We start from the raw sequence: 15,968 nt of genomic DNA, 5'->3' as shown, positions 1-15,968 counted from the left end.
GGGGGGGCCAATCCTTTATATTTTTCACCCTTTAGAGAATTTTGACCTAAATGTATACATTAGTTGTCTATTGCTGCAAAACAAATTACCCCAAAACTGTGGGTCACAACATTGGGAGCAGCTTAGCTGATGGTTCTGGTTCGATGTCTCATGACACTGCAGTCAAGATTGCAGATGGCATTCAGTTATCTGCAGGCCCAGTGGGACTGGAGGATCTACTTCCGAGGTGGCTCTCCATAAGGCCGGCAAGGCAGCTGGTTCTTGGTGCGAAGTCTCAGCACCTCTCCCTGTGGATCTCTCCACAGCACTGCTTGAGTTTCTCACAACATGGTGGCTGGATTCCCCCAGAAAGAGATCCAATGGACCAAGGCAAAAGCAGAAACGGCATTCCTGACTTAGTCTCGGAAATCATCCGGTCACCTGCACGGTGCCCTTGGTCACAAACACCAGCTCCGAGTCGGTGTGGGAGGAGAGAACACATGAGCATGAACACCAGGAGGTAAGGACCATCCGTGTCGTGTTGGAGGCCAGCTGTCATAACGTACCTTCCCAAAGCACAGCAGGTCAGGATAGATACCCCGTTCCGTCTACAGGCAGCTACCCAAGTCCAAATCCCAATGGTGGTCTTGCAATTGTTTCACAATGCTTGCCTTTCCCCTGGTATTCAGCCTCTCTCTTCCAGATAAATTTCACCAAGTTCCTCCCCCCAAAATAGAACTATCTAGCACTATTGGCTATGTTTCTCAAATATTTATCTTTGTTGCTGAAAGCAAACATAGTTGAGTTTGGAATATTAAATTTGCTACTCTAGGTGCAAATAAATAAGTCACTGATTTGAACATGGGGAACAGTCATTGACCTAACCAGGGGTTCTTAATCTGGGTTCAGACAGTTACTCTGGACTGCCTATGAGACTGTACGTATGCACACGTGTGCAGTTATCCAGAGGGAGAGTCCATGGCTTTTATCAGCTCCTCAAGGGGCCATTCGTAACAACTGCCAAAGCCCCAATAAAATCCAGTCTTCCCTGTAAGGTTTTCCCAGTTAAAGGACATAGATTTATTGAGCTGATTATTACATTATTGCCTAAAGGAGTCCCCAAACAGTTCACTGCCTGCTTTGTGATAATAGGGATAAATTCTTTAAATAGTTCTCCTTTTCAAGTTGTGCTGAAATAAGCTCTGACAGTGGAGGGCAGAGGAGGGATCCCAAGGAGGGAGAGATCCCCAGCCTGAGCATGCAGTGTCCTCTTAGGACAGTGGTTCTCAACCTTCTGGCTCTTTAAATACAGTTCCTCATGTTGTGACCCAACCATAAAATTATTTTCGTTGCTACTTCATAACTGTAATGTTGCTACTGTTATGAATCGTAATGTAAATATCTGATATGCAGGATGGTCTTAGGCGACCCCTGTGAAAGGGTCGTTTGACCGCCAAAGGGGTCGCGACCCACAGGTTGAGAACCGCTGTCTTAGGCAGCTCTCCCAGCCTGTGGCTGCTGCTGTGGCCCCTTCCGGCCATGCCCAGTGGCCAGCAGTGCGCAGCCCCTTCCATGAACAGCTTCTCCCACAACCCCTCCAGTGGCACCCCAGTGAGAACCAACAGTACAACACCCTCCATGAACAGCTTTCCTTCACCCCCTCAGCAGCTCTGCACCCTCAGGGAACTTCTCTGATGTGAGATGAGTCACAGTCACCAGACCTCTTCAAGGATGATCTGTCTCAGCCCTCAGGCAATAGCTGGTCCCTCTATCTGATTTTCTTACATTCCTCAGCATTCTCTTTGCTCCTTACCCGCCATCTCCCTATCTTTCCAATTCCCTGTTGTGAGTAGGAATCTTTGTACTTAACCTTCCATATTCAGCATATTGTTTCTGCCTCCTAACTGGCCCCTGACTGACACAGAATTGCATCAGTAGTGATCCTAGGAGACAGACACACAGGCACTTGGAGGATTGCTGTGGCCGTGCCCTTTGGCCGCGCTCCTCCCCAGTGGGAAATGAGGCAGTTCATCCAACTCTCATCTGTGGTTGACAGCGATGATGAGCCAGCTGAAGCCAGGGATTGCCCAAGCGGTGGCCGCACTGGACCATCATGGCAGTTAAGGTGTCTATAAGGACAGGGGTAGGAGATCGATTCTTCTGAGAGCACCTTAGCCCTCATAGGAAGAAAGTGACAAGCTCGTGTCTTTCAACTCTCAGCTCAAGTCACAGTCAGAGACCAGAATGCTTCCCTGACAGTCCCTGAAGGCTATAAGGAACCATTTAGTTTTCTCGGGCACAGCAGTAATATCGTTGAAAATCAAGCACAACATTTTAACTGAAGGGTTGCTGAATTACAGCAATAATTGAATGCACAGACCCATCACATTTTTGTGACAGTTAGGGTATTACACAGGGAAGACTGGGATCCTGATCATTGGAGTGGGGGCAGATGACACTGACAACCTGGAAACTACGTCACTCTCAGCCTCCTCTGTCAGTGGATGTAGCCAGCCCTTTGCTGGAAAACTCTGTGATAACCTCACCTGGGGGCAATTCCGTAAAAGAGGATCTTTATTCTCCTCCAGACCCACCAGCCCTGTAAACTGGGTTAAATGTCAGCATGCTCGGGGGCAAGTGCACACTGTGACCCAGGAAGACATAGCTTACACAGAAAATAATGGCAAACTATGCTAATATGTCTCAGCAGAAATCAGGGACCTGCGTGGGAATGTATTCTGAATGTGAGATCGAGGAGGGTGACATATGACACTAGATTGGGGCAATTAACTGATACGAATACACTTACTAGAGATTCCGCATTTAATGTGTTAGTTCATGAAGCTAAAGGTAACTCTCAGAATTGATTGACTGACTGACTGATTGATTGATTGGTTGACTAAGACTGGGACCCATGGCCTACATGTAATATAGCTGCAATACCAGAACTTTCCTGACACAATGTAGATCAAGGAATCCCGGGGCCAGGCAGATAGGCATGTTAAACCGTACCATGTGTGTTACCTGCACATCCACTCTACCCCGCCAACATTCCATGAGAAGGCCCAGAAAATATGTTAGTGAGGGGAGCACCCCATCCTTATGGAGCTCTGGGGTTGCTCTCAGTGGCAGGCCTGGCGTGGCCGCAGGGGATGCTGCCTTGGGATGAACTCCCCAGTTGAAGTGCCAGTTGGGGACACAGCCGGGAAGGGTGGGATCTGTTTGATAGGATGCCCTGTGTGCTTTCAGTCAGAGACCATGACATGCAGAGAGGCATGTGGGTCGTTAGCTCACCTGCAAAAACACTTCTGTCCACCACTGGCGTTAAGAATAGCTATGCTGTTCACTATTGCGGAGGACACAAAGAGTAGTAAGATGTAGCTGCCTTCAAGGAGTTTGCAATTTAGTTGGAAAAAATAAGCATGTAAGTGACTGTAAGAGACAAGGAAGTAAGGGAGGTGCCCCAGGCGCTTCTGCGACCCAGCTCATCTCAGCCAAAATCAGAGGAGGAAAGTGAGGGGAAGTGTGTCATCTGCCATGTCAAAGTGGGCTGGGCGATGTGCAAAAGGCAAACAGTAATTTACATGGTTCTTGCTTTCCTTGGCCTTTTCCAACGTTTCCTCACACTTCCCCCGGAGTTTCTGTTCATCAAAACCCCACCCCTGCCCTTCCCTGGCCCAGCTGGGATGCTCAGTTCGGCCTCCAGCTGCGCCGAGGAGATAAGACAGGCCCCACACCACCAGACTGACATGTGTGCCTTCTCGAGGCCTGCCTTTCACTGCGCCATTCTTTTTTTTTTTTTTTTTAATTGATTTCAGAGGGGAAGGGGGAGAAATGGAGAGATAGAAACATCAATGATGAGAGAGAATCATTGATCGGCTGCCTCCTGCATGCCCCCTACTGGGGATCAAGCCTGCAACCCAGGCATGTGCCCTTGGCCGGAATCAAACCTGGGACCCTTCCGTCCTCAGGCCGACGCTCTATCCACTGAGCCAAACCAGCTAGGGCTCACTGCGCCATTCTTAAAGAGCCTCACCCTCACCCACTCTCCACCATCCTGCCAGGTTCACCTCCAGTAACTACAATTTTGTTGTTGTTGTTAACCTTCCCCGAGGATATTTTTTTCCCATTGATTTTTAGAGAAAGTGGAAGGGAGGGAGGGAGAAGGGGATAGAGAGAGAGAAACATCGATGTGAGAGAGATACAATTGATTGGTTACCCCCCGCACACGCCCCAGCAGGGGCTGGGGATTAAACCTGCACCCCAGGTACATGCCTTTGACTTGGAATTGAACCTGAAACCTTTGGATGCAAGGGCAACGCTCTAACCATTGTGCACACCGGCAAGGGCAACCATTTCTTTATGTTAGTAGTGCCTTCCTTATTGTGTTAAGATTCCGAGGCCAGATCTTGGATCATGAGAATAATGGATTGGTTTGATTGACAAGGAAGAGGAAAGAGGAATGACAGCTAAGTCAAGTACTTTAAATACTGTACACTAGAAACCCATTTCACTCACTCATTTATTCATTCATTCATTCAAAGCATTTTGCACTCCAAAGATTTTATGCTTTTAATGTTTTATTGAAAAATATTTCCAAACTTTATGCCTAACAATTTTTAAATAGTTGCATAATTGGTCAAGAGAAAAGGCCAAAGTTCTTAAGAAAAATCTTGGCTGACTTCACATTTCTTTCCCCTTCTTAATTTCTTTCTTTGTGTATTACTCCTCATGACTCCCTAGGGTTTGAAACTAGGTTGTGTCTTTGAAATAGCAAGCTGGCTTTGACCAAGAAAACTTGTTAAATTCCAGGCTTTAGGGAGTCATGGGACAGCTTCTTGAGTATAGTCTTTGTAATACTCATTGGTAAAGAATGCAGGATTTTATCTCCCCGAAGGGGTTTATGTTTCACAACTTTGACGTTGCCCAGTGCAAAATGCTCAGTTCTGTTGCAAGAAGCTGCACCTAAGATCACTCCAGAAGGAAGGCAAGGCAACTTAACATTAGCAGGGTGCCTATTACCAATGTGGGGGGTGCTAGGTGCTTTTATCTAGTGAGCTCTTTGAATCCCTTCAAGATAAACCCTAAGCCCCCACTTTCAAACTCACCCTTCCCCATCCTTAGCTGTTTTCTCAATGCTTCCGAGTGACATCTACTGCATTTACCATGTGGTAATTGTCTTTCTGTAAGTCCGTCTCTCTCACCAGACTTTGAGCTCCCCTTAACCCTATTTTCATCACTGCTGCCCAGAACAATTTCTGCTGTATAATAACAATAAATATTATTGACTAGATGATAATACTCATTTTACAGAGAAGGGAAATGAACTATAGAGAAGTTAAGTAATGTGCCCAAGGTCACAATAATGGATAGAGCTGTTGATACAAAAGCCCACAAAATTGATGGCATTTCTGTTTGTTTCTATTTAACACTGCTTCTAGCTTCCGTTTCTGTAGGATTTTGGTGTTACCATCTATGTCCTCTTTCATGGTGCCGTAATAGACAGCGGAGTGTCTGGGAGAACTCCCAGATGGAAATCTGGCCACACTGAGGAGCTGTATCCTGGGGTTAGCAAAAACTGTTGGGGGAGGGGCATCATTCTTCAGACATCTGCTAGGAATCCCAGGTAGCTAAAAGCAGCATCCCCCAATTAACTTGCTGGTTATCCACCCAGAAGAACAACCACAGGAATCTCAGCATTGTGCCTGATTCTTATCTCTAATACATTTTCTTTTGTCATTTAATAACTGGCCATATTGCAGGCATTTTCCTGCTACCTCTTCAGCCAAACTCAGTATTTTAATCTATTATTTATTATTGCACAAATGACTGGAATCTCCTATAATTATATGCTTATAGCTTTTTATTTTGTCTATGAAAGTCATTCTTTGGTTAACATAGCCATTTCTTATTCACTCTTGTCCCAAATTGCAGCTTATAGAGTAGCACTTCTGGAAGGGAAAATCGTGGGGCTCCACCCTTATAGACCCCTACATTTGTGAGGACGCCAAGGGACCTACGAAAGTAAAGAGCTTCAAGGAGGAAAAGAAAGCCCAGCATCAGTGGGTGCTTTTTCTCTGTTCAAATGAGAGATGATCATTGCTTCCCACCATTTTTGTATCTGTGGAAGCTTCTACTTTTAAAAGTTGCTTGTTCACAAATTCTTCAGACTTTTATATGAAGAATTTGAGAGTGATATTCAAGTTATGGATCTCCTATTTACTATTCCATTATTAAATTTCTTATTAGAAGTGCTTAGTGTCATATTTTCAAGAGGAAATATACACAGTTTGTCACACAGGAAACGGACGAAATGCACCAGGAAGCTCATGACTGCTGTGGTTACCCACTCGGCCACTGGGTGGCTCCACTGCTTCGCTCCACTCTCTGTCTCCCATGGAAGTTTCCAGGAACACAGAGGAAGAGCGAGGCTTTATTTACAGAATGCTTAACTGGGAAGTGATGCAGCACTTACATTCTAGACATTTTATTCAGAAGCAGTTCTGCTCATGTATGCAGTATTTTCTTACGCTCTTTGATAACTGGGCGTTTGACTTGCCAAGAAGTGGGGGAAACCTCTATTTGTCCCTTAATATCTCATAATTTCCTATTCCAATGTTTTCATCAGAACCAAAATTTCTTCCTGTGTGACATCTTGGCTAGCTTCAGAGCTGTCATTTCCAGAGTCCTAAAGTAACTCAAGTGAAAACAACAACAAAATGTTACCATTAGCCCTAGCCAGTTTGGCCCAGTGGATAGAGCCTTGGACTGCAGTCCCAAGGGTCCTGGGTTCGATACCTCAGTTGCAGGCTCCTCCCAGGCTCTGGTCGGGATGCATGCAGGAGGCAACCAATCAATGTGTTTCTCTAACATCGATATTTCTCTGTCTTTCCCTCTCTCTTCCATTTTCTCTAAAAATCAATGGAAAAATATTCTCGGGTGAGGATTAAAAATAATAATTTTTAAAAAGTTATCTCTAGACAGGAATAGAATAAATTCTCCTTTTGGGAAGGTGGAAAGCTGTGTTGGTGTTGGCCTCTCCCTGTACAGATGTCATGTGCTCTGATAGGGGCTAGTGAGTAGAAGAAAGGCAATTGGCCTCTGGGTAAGGGATCTTTAAGGCTACTTCTCCCTAAGGTCACAGATCTACACCTTGGGTCTGGCCATTATTTAGACACTTGACCTCCATTTATATTTCAGTATGCCATGACACTAGCATTTTGTGCCTTTACAATAAACTTTTTCTCCATCCTGCCTTCTTTTAGTGTAATATTTCTCCCCCAAACCTACCGTTTTCTTCTGTGTTCTTTGTTCCATTTGCAATTTCTTATCCCCATTTTTTAAAATATATTTTTTATTGATTTTAGAGAGGAGAGGAGAGGGAGAGAGAGGTAGAAACATTGATGGTGAGAGAGAATCATTGACTGGCTGCCTCCTGCACACCCCACACTGGGGATCCAGCCGGCGACCCAGGCATGTGCCCCAAACGGGAATCAAACTGTGATTTCCTGGTTCACAGGTCAATGCTCAACCAGCGAGCCACATCAGCTGGGCTCCTAGCCCCATTTTAATTTTTTTCTTTTTTGCCGTCCCTTTTCACTTGCTAGGTTGAGTGTATAATTTTTGAATGAGAGTCATTATTTTAAAAATTCTATTTTAGCCCTGAATCATTCCATCAGAGGAAAGGAATTCCAGAAATCTAGCATAAATGGTTCAGAATTTGAGGCGCCCCTGGATGTGAATACAATTCAATACTTGAGCTAGGAATCACTATCATTTAATAAATTAGCTCTGTAACGGATTTACTTATCTGCCTGGGGAAACCAATGAATGGTGGAATCGGATGACAAACATTTGAATTCAAACAGCAGTGAAATTGGAGAGAGATCATATTTTTTGATTCTACAAACTATAAATAGAGGAACTAAAATCAGAACTTGCTATAGATGATAGAACTCTGAGTGAGAAAGTAGAATTTAAATATCAAGTTCACCATCTCAGGAAAAAAAAATAGTCGTAAGTTAGAGAATACATCATATTAAATATATTCAAGTAGGTAAGGAAGAAGAAGTAATGGGAGATCTTGAGTCTCAGGGTTGGGAATGATTTAATGTCATGGAATTCACAGAGTTTTCTGCAGAAGGCGAGGGAGAGGAGTAAAGAATATAATTGCTGACCAGGGAAAGAGGTTAATCTCAGCTATCATCGGACCAAGAGAAGATAAATCTACAAAAACCCTAAAAGCCCAGGCAGGTCACATCCATCCTTAAGGTAGGTCAGATCCCTTTTCTGTCTGTCCCATATGTCAATAGTGCTACCTCTCCTGTCAAAAACAGGGATATTTCCAGAGTGGGATCCAAGTGGCAGCAGCTACCCCCACCGCAGAGGCTTCCCTCTCTCCCAAGGTTGCTGGGGTGAGACATGTGTTTTTTTGAATGAGACTGCAGTGGCTGGGCCCCACGGGACACTAGGTTATATGTAGGTTACATTTGAGTTATATTTGAGTCTCAGATAGGGCTAAATCTGAAATACTCTTCATCCATAAATAGACTTGTGTCGATAAAGATTTAGATTAAAAATATATTTAAAGCCTTGGCCAGTGTTGCTCAGTATGGCCAGCATTGTCCCATGCAACTGGTTCAATTCCCAGTCAGGACACATACCTAGGTTTCGGATTCGATCCCTGGTGGGGCTCATACTGGAGGAAACCGATTGCTGTATCTCTCTCTCTCTCTCTCTCTCTCTCTCTCTCTCTCTGAAAATCAATAAAAACATATCTTCCAGTGAGAATATTTTTAAAATGTATTTAAATATTCCCAAATAATTAATGTATCTGTGCAAATATGCAGGCCCGTCTTGCAGCAACTTGAATCCACTGTTCTTCCTTCCTCTTTATTTTAATAATGAGGTGTTTCCAGAATACAGAAAACCATAAAGAATTCTATAGTGAACTTGCAGGTACCTATCAGCCAACTCAAAGTGTAACATCTTCCTTATTTGCCTGAGCACCTTACTTCGAATTTTTAAAAAACAATGAAAACATTTCAGGTGCAGATGAAATCCCAGTGCCCTCTCTCCCAAGCCCAGTCCCCATTATCCTTCCCTGTAAGTAACCACCAGCGTGAATCTGGTGTTTATCATTCTGTGTATGTTTTTATAGTTTGACAACAAAGGCATGAATTCCTAAACAATATATATATATGAAAATATTTTAACCTTTTATAAAATAGCAACATACTGCATATAGCCTTCTGCAATTTGCTTTTTTTTTTTAACTTAACATTGTATTTTTAAAGTTGTCTGTTTTGTGACATTCATTAAACTTCACCCATTGCATGTGAAAGGCATGTTACTAGTCAAACGGCAGGGCTCTGAGTCGGTAGATCTCATGGTCCAGCAATACTCACAATCTCTTTCTCACCTCCCCCCCCCACCCAGTCTTTCATTTCCCTCATATTTATTCTTACCTCCTCCTACTCAGAACTCCACTCAGATTCTCTCACCCCATTTCCTTCCCCATAACTCTTTCCTCACCATAAGTGTCATCTTTCCCACTTACATTTAGTTGCAGCTGCCCTGATCTGTAGGCTTATTTTTTTAAATATATTTTTATTGATTTCAGAGAGGAAGGGAGCGAGAGAGATAGAAACATCAATGATGAGAGAGAATCATTGATCGGCTGCCTCCTACATGCCCCACACTGGGGATAGAGCCCACAATCCGGGCATGTGCCCTGACTGGGAATCTAACCGTGACCTCCTGGGTCACAGGTTGATGCTCCACCACTGAGCCATGCTGGCTAGGCTGTAGGCATATTTTGCCTTAAACCCTGGGCAGGTGAACAGAGGCAACACTATCCACCTGTCCAAAAAGATAAGAAGGGTAGATAAGCAGGTGGTGACAGAGCATCCCAGTGAATCTGGGCCGGGCCTGGGGACCTGCTGGGCACCCCGGCCAGAGGCGGAGGAGAAGGAACATGGAGGGTGCTCCCCGGAGGCACCAAGGGGAAACGAACTCCAGGAAAGAGTAGAAAACCAAGACTGGAATCCCAAGAAGATCACGTGCCAGTGCCACGTCCACGGGGTCGCAGGAAGGACCGAAGTCAGCCCGGCAGGGCCACGTTGACCTTGTGTTTGGCTCTATCAGTATGTGGCTCATGCAGGTGCCAGCAGCTGAGCCGAGAGCGGCCAACACAGGCAGACAGACAGCAGGAGGGTCGGAGAAAAGGTGGTGGCAGAAGGAGACGCCATGGGAGTGGTTGAGGCGTGGGTTTGTAAGTAGCAAAACTGGCAGAGACTGTTGGGCGGAACCAGGCCCCAGGAATGACAGGAAGGCTGGCACAGGTGAGTGTCAGCTGCTGAGCAGGACGGACCAGGTTGGCCAGAACTAGAGCTGAAGTCGTGTTGGGCTTTGACTCAGGTGGAGGAGTTAGGAGAGAGTAGAAGAGTCGCAGTAGCAAGCCAAGGCAGTGAATGGTCAGCATGAAGCGAGACAGGGCAGGCCAGATGGCTGATGCTGTGGAGCCAACTTTCCGCTGCGATCCAAGAACCAAAATAAATGTTAAGTCCAGCCTGGTGGGTGTAGCTCAGTGGTAGAGCATCGACCTATGAACCGGGAGGTCAGGGTTCGATCCCTAGTCAGGGCACATGCCAGGGTTGTGGGCTCGATCCCCAGTGTAGGGCGTGCAGGAGGCAGCCGATCAATGAGTCTCTCTCATCATTGATGTTTCTATCTCTCTCTCCCTCTCCCTTCCTCTCTGAAATCAATAAAAACATATTAAAAATCAAAACAAAATGTTAAGTCCATTTTAGTCAAGGCCAATTTTAATCTATGCTTTACTGGTAATACAGGACCTGTAGCTGTATCAATAATGCCCATGCGAAACCCACTCTGAAGTGGGGGCAATTGTCTCTGTTACTATTTGTCTGGATAGGTTCAATCAAAAGGAAAAGATGAAGGCAGAACCACTCAACACTATATTTTTAAACTGATGCACATTAATCTGGTTTAGGGGATCTTGAGGAAATGTAACTGACAGTGTTAAAATTCACAGAACTTTTCATTGAGACTTCATTTTCCAGGAATAGCATTTCAGTTAGTCACATTTTTATCTTCCACTAAAGTGTACATTTAATTTAGTAGAAATAACTACCAATTGAATACTAATATAATCTTGTTCTTTATATACAAAATAAAGAAGATGATTATGCATCAAGACTGAATCAAACATAGGTTAAAGTCTTTGGCTAAGAACAAACAATGGGCAAATTCTTAAGTTAGAATTTATAATTCCATTGTGAATTTAACTAACTTGTTAGTGTAACTAAGAATGTCAGCACATAAAAAAGATAACCCTGGGCCTGGCCGGGTAGCTCAGTGGGTTAGAGCATCATCCTGATATGCCAAGGTTGCGGGATCCATCCCTAGTCAGGGCACATACAAGAATCAATCAATGAATGCATAAATAAGAGGAACAACAAGTCAGTGTTCTCTCGCTCTTTCTCCCTTCCTCTATCTCTTTAAATCCGTAAATAAATAATTTTTTTAAAAAGATAACCCTGCCAGGCCGGTGTGGCTTGGTGGTTGAGTGTCAACCTATGAACCAGGAGGTCATGGTTCAATTCCTGGTCAGGGCACATGCCTGGGTTGTGGGCTTGATCCTCAGTAGCGGGTGTGCAGGAGGCAACCAATAAATGATTCTCTCTCATCATTGGTGTTTCTATCTCTCCCTTCTATTCTCTGAAATTAATAAAGACATATTTTTTTAAATGATAACTGGGTCTCAGTTGTAGCTATAGATTGTAAATCTTGTGTCATCAAATTTTTGCCAACAGATACTAATGACTTTACTGAAAATGGGATAGTTAGAATGGAATTGAAAGTGTAAACACACCCAAGTCCATTATGATGTTAGCAAATAACTTCCTTATTATGATAATAGCAAATATTCAGTCTTTAAAATGATCCCTGATATATTCAACAGTCATCACGGGAGCATAATTTTTTAAATGATTTGTCCAAAGTTCCTATTCATCCATCCTAGCAATAGAGCCAAGTGTCTGAGATACAACAGCTGCCCTGGGAATCTTGTCCAACGAGCAAGCTCACTGCTATCCACAGTTATATCTGGTCTTTCCCACCCCCAAGCACACACAGAAGATTGTTGTCATTCTTGGCACTGGGCAATAGAAGTAGCAAGACATGCGGGCCAGGCGCCAGAGGCGGAATGTCCCTCCACCTGTTTTGTGCTGTAAGACAGACTTCCAGGGGCGAGGCGGTCGGAGGGCTGTGTCCTGGAGCGGCAGCTGAATGCGCCAGCAGGACCCTTGGCAGCAAGGCCTGGGCACTGAGGCTGGGCATTCAGGAGAGCTAAATGCAGAAAAGAAACTTGAGCAAACTGCTTCCTGGTACGCTGAGGACCTGAATGGGAAATGAAGACGTACCAGATTCTCGCTGTTCTTACACAGCCAAGGTCAGGTTTCCAACTCCAATTTATTCTATTTCCCCCCAAAAGTGCTATGGCAATGTACAAAGGCAATAAAAACTCTCTTTTTTTTCCTTTTAGAAAAGTGTTACTGCTGTGTTACGCTCTCGCTTGCAAAGTTCCCCCAGCCCAAAGTAACAGCTTCCTACCAGGGTCCTGCACAGCCATGGCGGAGAGGTTCCTCTAGGAAGACGGGTGACTTATTCTAAATCTCCAAGGGACAGCTCCTTAGGTTGGAGGGTGGAATGTGCCAGCGTGCTTGTTGACTATGTCCCGTGCGATGTCATGTGAAAAAAGCTGGGGCTGAAGTCTGGCCTCTCCGGCCTGGCAGACACAAACCCCGCCACTCAGTGGGCCCCCTGGCCTGGGAGATCTTGCGGCAGGAAGGGCTCCTCCAGACTTGAGCACGCATTACCTGAGGAGGTGGACTGGCAGCAGGAGGGGGAGCGGGCGCAGGCTGTTGTGAATTTTGTGCTGTGTGCCCGGTGCCTTCTGGAACCCGGGATTACAACCTAGAAGCCTAGCAGTTTGGGAGAATTCCTGCAGCAACTTTCAGTTTTTCAGGAAGCGCAAAAGTAATTGTTTATTCAAAATGAAACCTCAAGGATGACTTTTAGTTAGAAAAAAAAATCTTGACTCGGTTTCCTCTTAAGAAAATAAATTCGTTATTATGGAACAAATGTGTTTGCCTGTAAACAAAGTCTTTCAAAACAGACCTTTTATGGGGACAGTCCTTTTAAAAGGGGTTTTCAGTGGGAAGTGGAATAAAACATACTGTCCTAGAGAAGTGTTTAAGGGGTGTAATTTTCCCAATTATTTTCATTAAAAACTGACAAACAGTAGCTAACCTCCCATTATACTCCGCATCTAATTCATGGAAGTACTGGAGACTTGAAAAGACTGCCCCGGGAGAGGCCATGGAAAGTTCCAGGCCTCTGCGTCCGCAGGGACTTCCTTGCGGAGTGTCCCGGATCCGAGACCTTGCCTCTTGGCCGGGGCTGCAGGGAATGGTAGCAACCAGTAGAGGCAGACCTTGCTGGGCTGGGAGCTGGGAGCACTGTCCTGGAGCCTGAGCCCCGTCCTGGAACCGAGGGCCCTATCCTGGAGCCTGAGCCCCGTCCTGGAGCCGAGGGCCCTATCCTGGAGCCTGAACCCTGTCCTGGAGCTGGGAGCCTGAGCCCCGTCCTGGAGCCTGAACCTCCTGGAGCCAGCCGAGGACCCTATCCTGGAGCCTGAACCCCCTCCTGGAGCCGAGGGCCCTATCCTGGAGCCTGAACCCCCTCCTGGAGCCGAGGGCCCTATCCTGGAGCCTGAGCCCCGTCCTGGAGTGGCAGATCCTCTAGAGCCCAGGCAGAGTGTGCACCTCACTTCCACGGGGTCGAGAAATGTGGACAACAGCATCTATTACCAATCTCCCTCAGTTCGTCGGCAAGAACAAGTGAGCTGTTTCAATGGGCACAGAAGTGCATTTGCTCATTAAACCGGCAGCACTGCTCAGAGACCAATCCTATGCCGGTTGTGTGCTCAGTGCTGGGGTGTAAAAGTGAAGGAGACTCATGGGCCCACAGTCAGGACTATCCAAAACTGACGTAGGTAAATCATTCTGGGACAACAACCCAGCTGGGACCCGGGTTCCTCACCCTCCCGCCAGGGGTGTTGCACCCAAACTTTGCAAGGGACCCGTGTCTCCCTTCCATAGGATCCAAGAACCTTGGGTGCGGGACAGCCGCTCTGCCAGGGAAATCCTGTAAGAAGCTAACATCCAGCCCCAGACTGGATGATTCCAAGAAGTCTGACCACATCCCACCAGCCACGTCTTTCCCAACCTCATGTATCAGCACCGTGACCAGACACGATACACCTGTTTGCCTCTGTGGATACGGTTGGGACCTTTTGTGACTTGGAGTGTAGCCCCAAGTGTAGTTGCTGGGACGGCTAAGAACCGAGGAGGCATGAGGGATGGTGCTAGGACTTAGGTTTTAGGACTTGGTGTTAAGCCCCAGTGCTTAGATGGGGGAGGCCCAGAAAGTAGGGAAACGTCACACAAAATCTTCCTGACTCTCAGTCCTAAGCATCGCTGCTTCCAATCCCAGGTGACACAGCAGAGCCCAGAGCACAGGAAGAGGCCCTCCCCTGCCTGACCATGCTGCTCTGACCCCCGCAGCAGTGACAGCCCTGCGGCCGTCCACGTGGCCCCGCAGGAAGCAGGCCTGGCGGAGCCAGAGCAGGAGAAAGGAGCAGGCGAATCTGCGAGGTTACAGCAGCGGGTGTGTGAGCAAGAATGACACATCCTGTTGGGGCCGCCCAGAAGTGGCTAGAGGACACAGAGGTCGAGTGGAGATCTGTTGTTACCTCTATAATTTGGACATCAAAGGAAAGGGGGCCTGATTTCACGGAGTCCGGGAGGCCTGGACATGCTGTAGCTGAACTGTAGTTGCAATTAATAGGCTAGTGTATAAGTCACCTAGTCCACAGAGTAATGGTAGCTTACAATAAAACAAGGAGAATATTGCCATTACCCAGACTGAGACACAGGCCAAAGAATCTGTATTAGGTTATGCAAAAAGAGAATAACACAGAACGTGGGAAGAATGAAACTTGCTTCATGGGTAGTTTTTTACCACAGTCCCAGCATGTCTTTCCAAGAACTCGGGAGTGGAAATATGGATGGAAAATGAATGGTGGACTTGTCTTGGGCATTTCCACTCTACTTAAGACTGAGAAAATGTCAGTACCCATCCTAGGATGAGGGGTGGATGGACGTGGGTACTTTGGGACCACTGCTGAGCCCAGGGTATCCTTAGCTTTTGAGCCATTTCCAAACCAGTCCTGTCAACTCCCACAGGACACATGGCTCCCTCTCCTCCAGGTAAGAGCCACCTGGGGTGCAGACGATGGGTTGCACATGTCAGAAGGTATGGCTACAGCCCTGGAAAACCCCCCAGCCCTCTGGCACCCCACTGTGGGTTCCGATGAGAAACACCTTCCAGCCAACTCTCTATTGTGAGAGCAGCTTCCCTGAGAACAGAAGCAGGGAAGCACTCAGCGGCAGCCCAGCATTGCCATCCCATACTGTTTGTCCACTTCCCTCTTGCAACTACGCTTTCTCTCTCATCCTCCGGCAATCGGCTGGTAAGTGACTTCCTCAGGAAAGCCTTCCCTGACTAGGCTAGCCTTTCGTTGCCCTCTTTACTTCCTCATACGTACCATTAGTTAAAATTGAAATAATTGTGTACTGAACTACTGTAGGTAATACGGACCAGGAACGTGCCCATATTGTTCACCAGTGGACCCTCGGTGCCTGGCACGTGGTAAATAAAAAGTATTTGTTGCATGAATGAATGTTAACGACATCTGCAGAGCTTCCCTACATGTCCTAAGGCTTCAGCTAATGCACTTGATGTTTCACCTCATTTGTCCCACTTTTGCAATAAATATTTTGTTGTTGTTCTTAATCCTCACCTGAGGATATTTTTTCCACTGATTTTTAGAGAGAGTGGAAAGG

General features: G+C 46.1%; 1 long non-coding RNA gene across 1 annotated transcript in view; it reads left to right on the top strand.

The window, feature by feature from the left end:
• LOC106726396 overlaps positions 1-15,880 on the top strand; it is a 20,190-nt gene extending 4,310 nt beyond the window's left edge. Inside the window, exons 2-3 of the long non-coding RNA XR_001362467.1 lie at positions 306-499; positions 12,545-15,880. This is a non-coding gene — a long non-coding RNA (uncharacterized LOC106726396). The remainder of the gene's footprint in view (positions 1-305; positions 500-12,544) is intronic.
• Positions 15,881-15,968: the final 88 nt, after the last annotated feature.

This window comes from Myotis brandtii, unplaced genomic scaffold (genome assembly GCF_000412655.1).
Source record: "Myotis brandtii unplaced genomic scaffold, ASM41265v1 scaffold260, whole genome shotgun sequence".
NCBI lineage: Eukaryota > Metazoa > Chordata > Mammalia > Chiroptera > Vespertilionidae > Myotis > Myotis brandtii.
The sequence above is the reverse complement of the archived record's forward strand: the minus strand, read 5'-3'. Positions and strand labels throughout refer to the sequence as shown.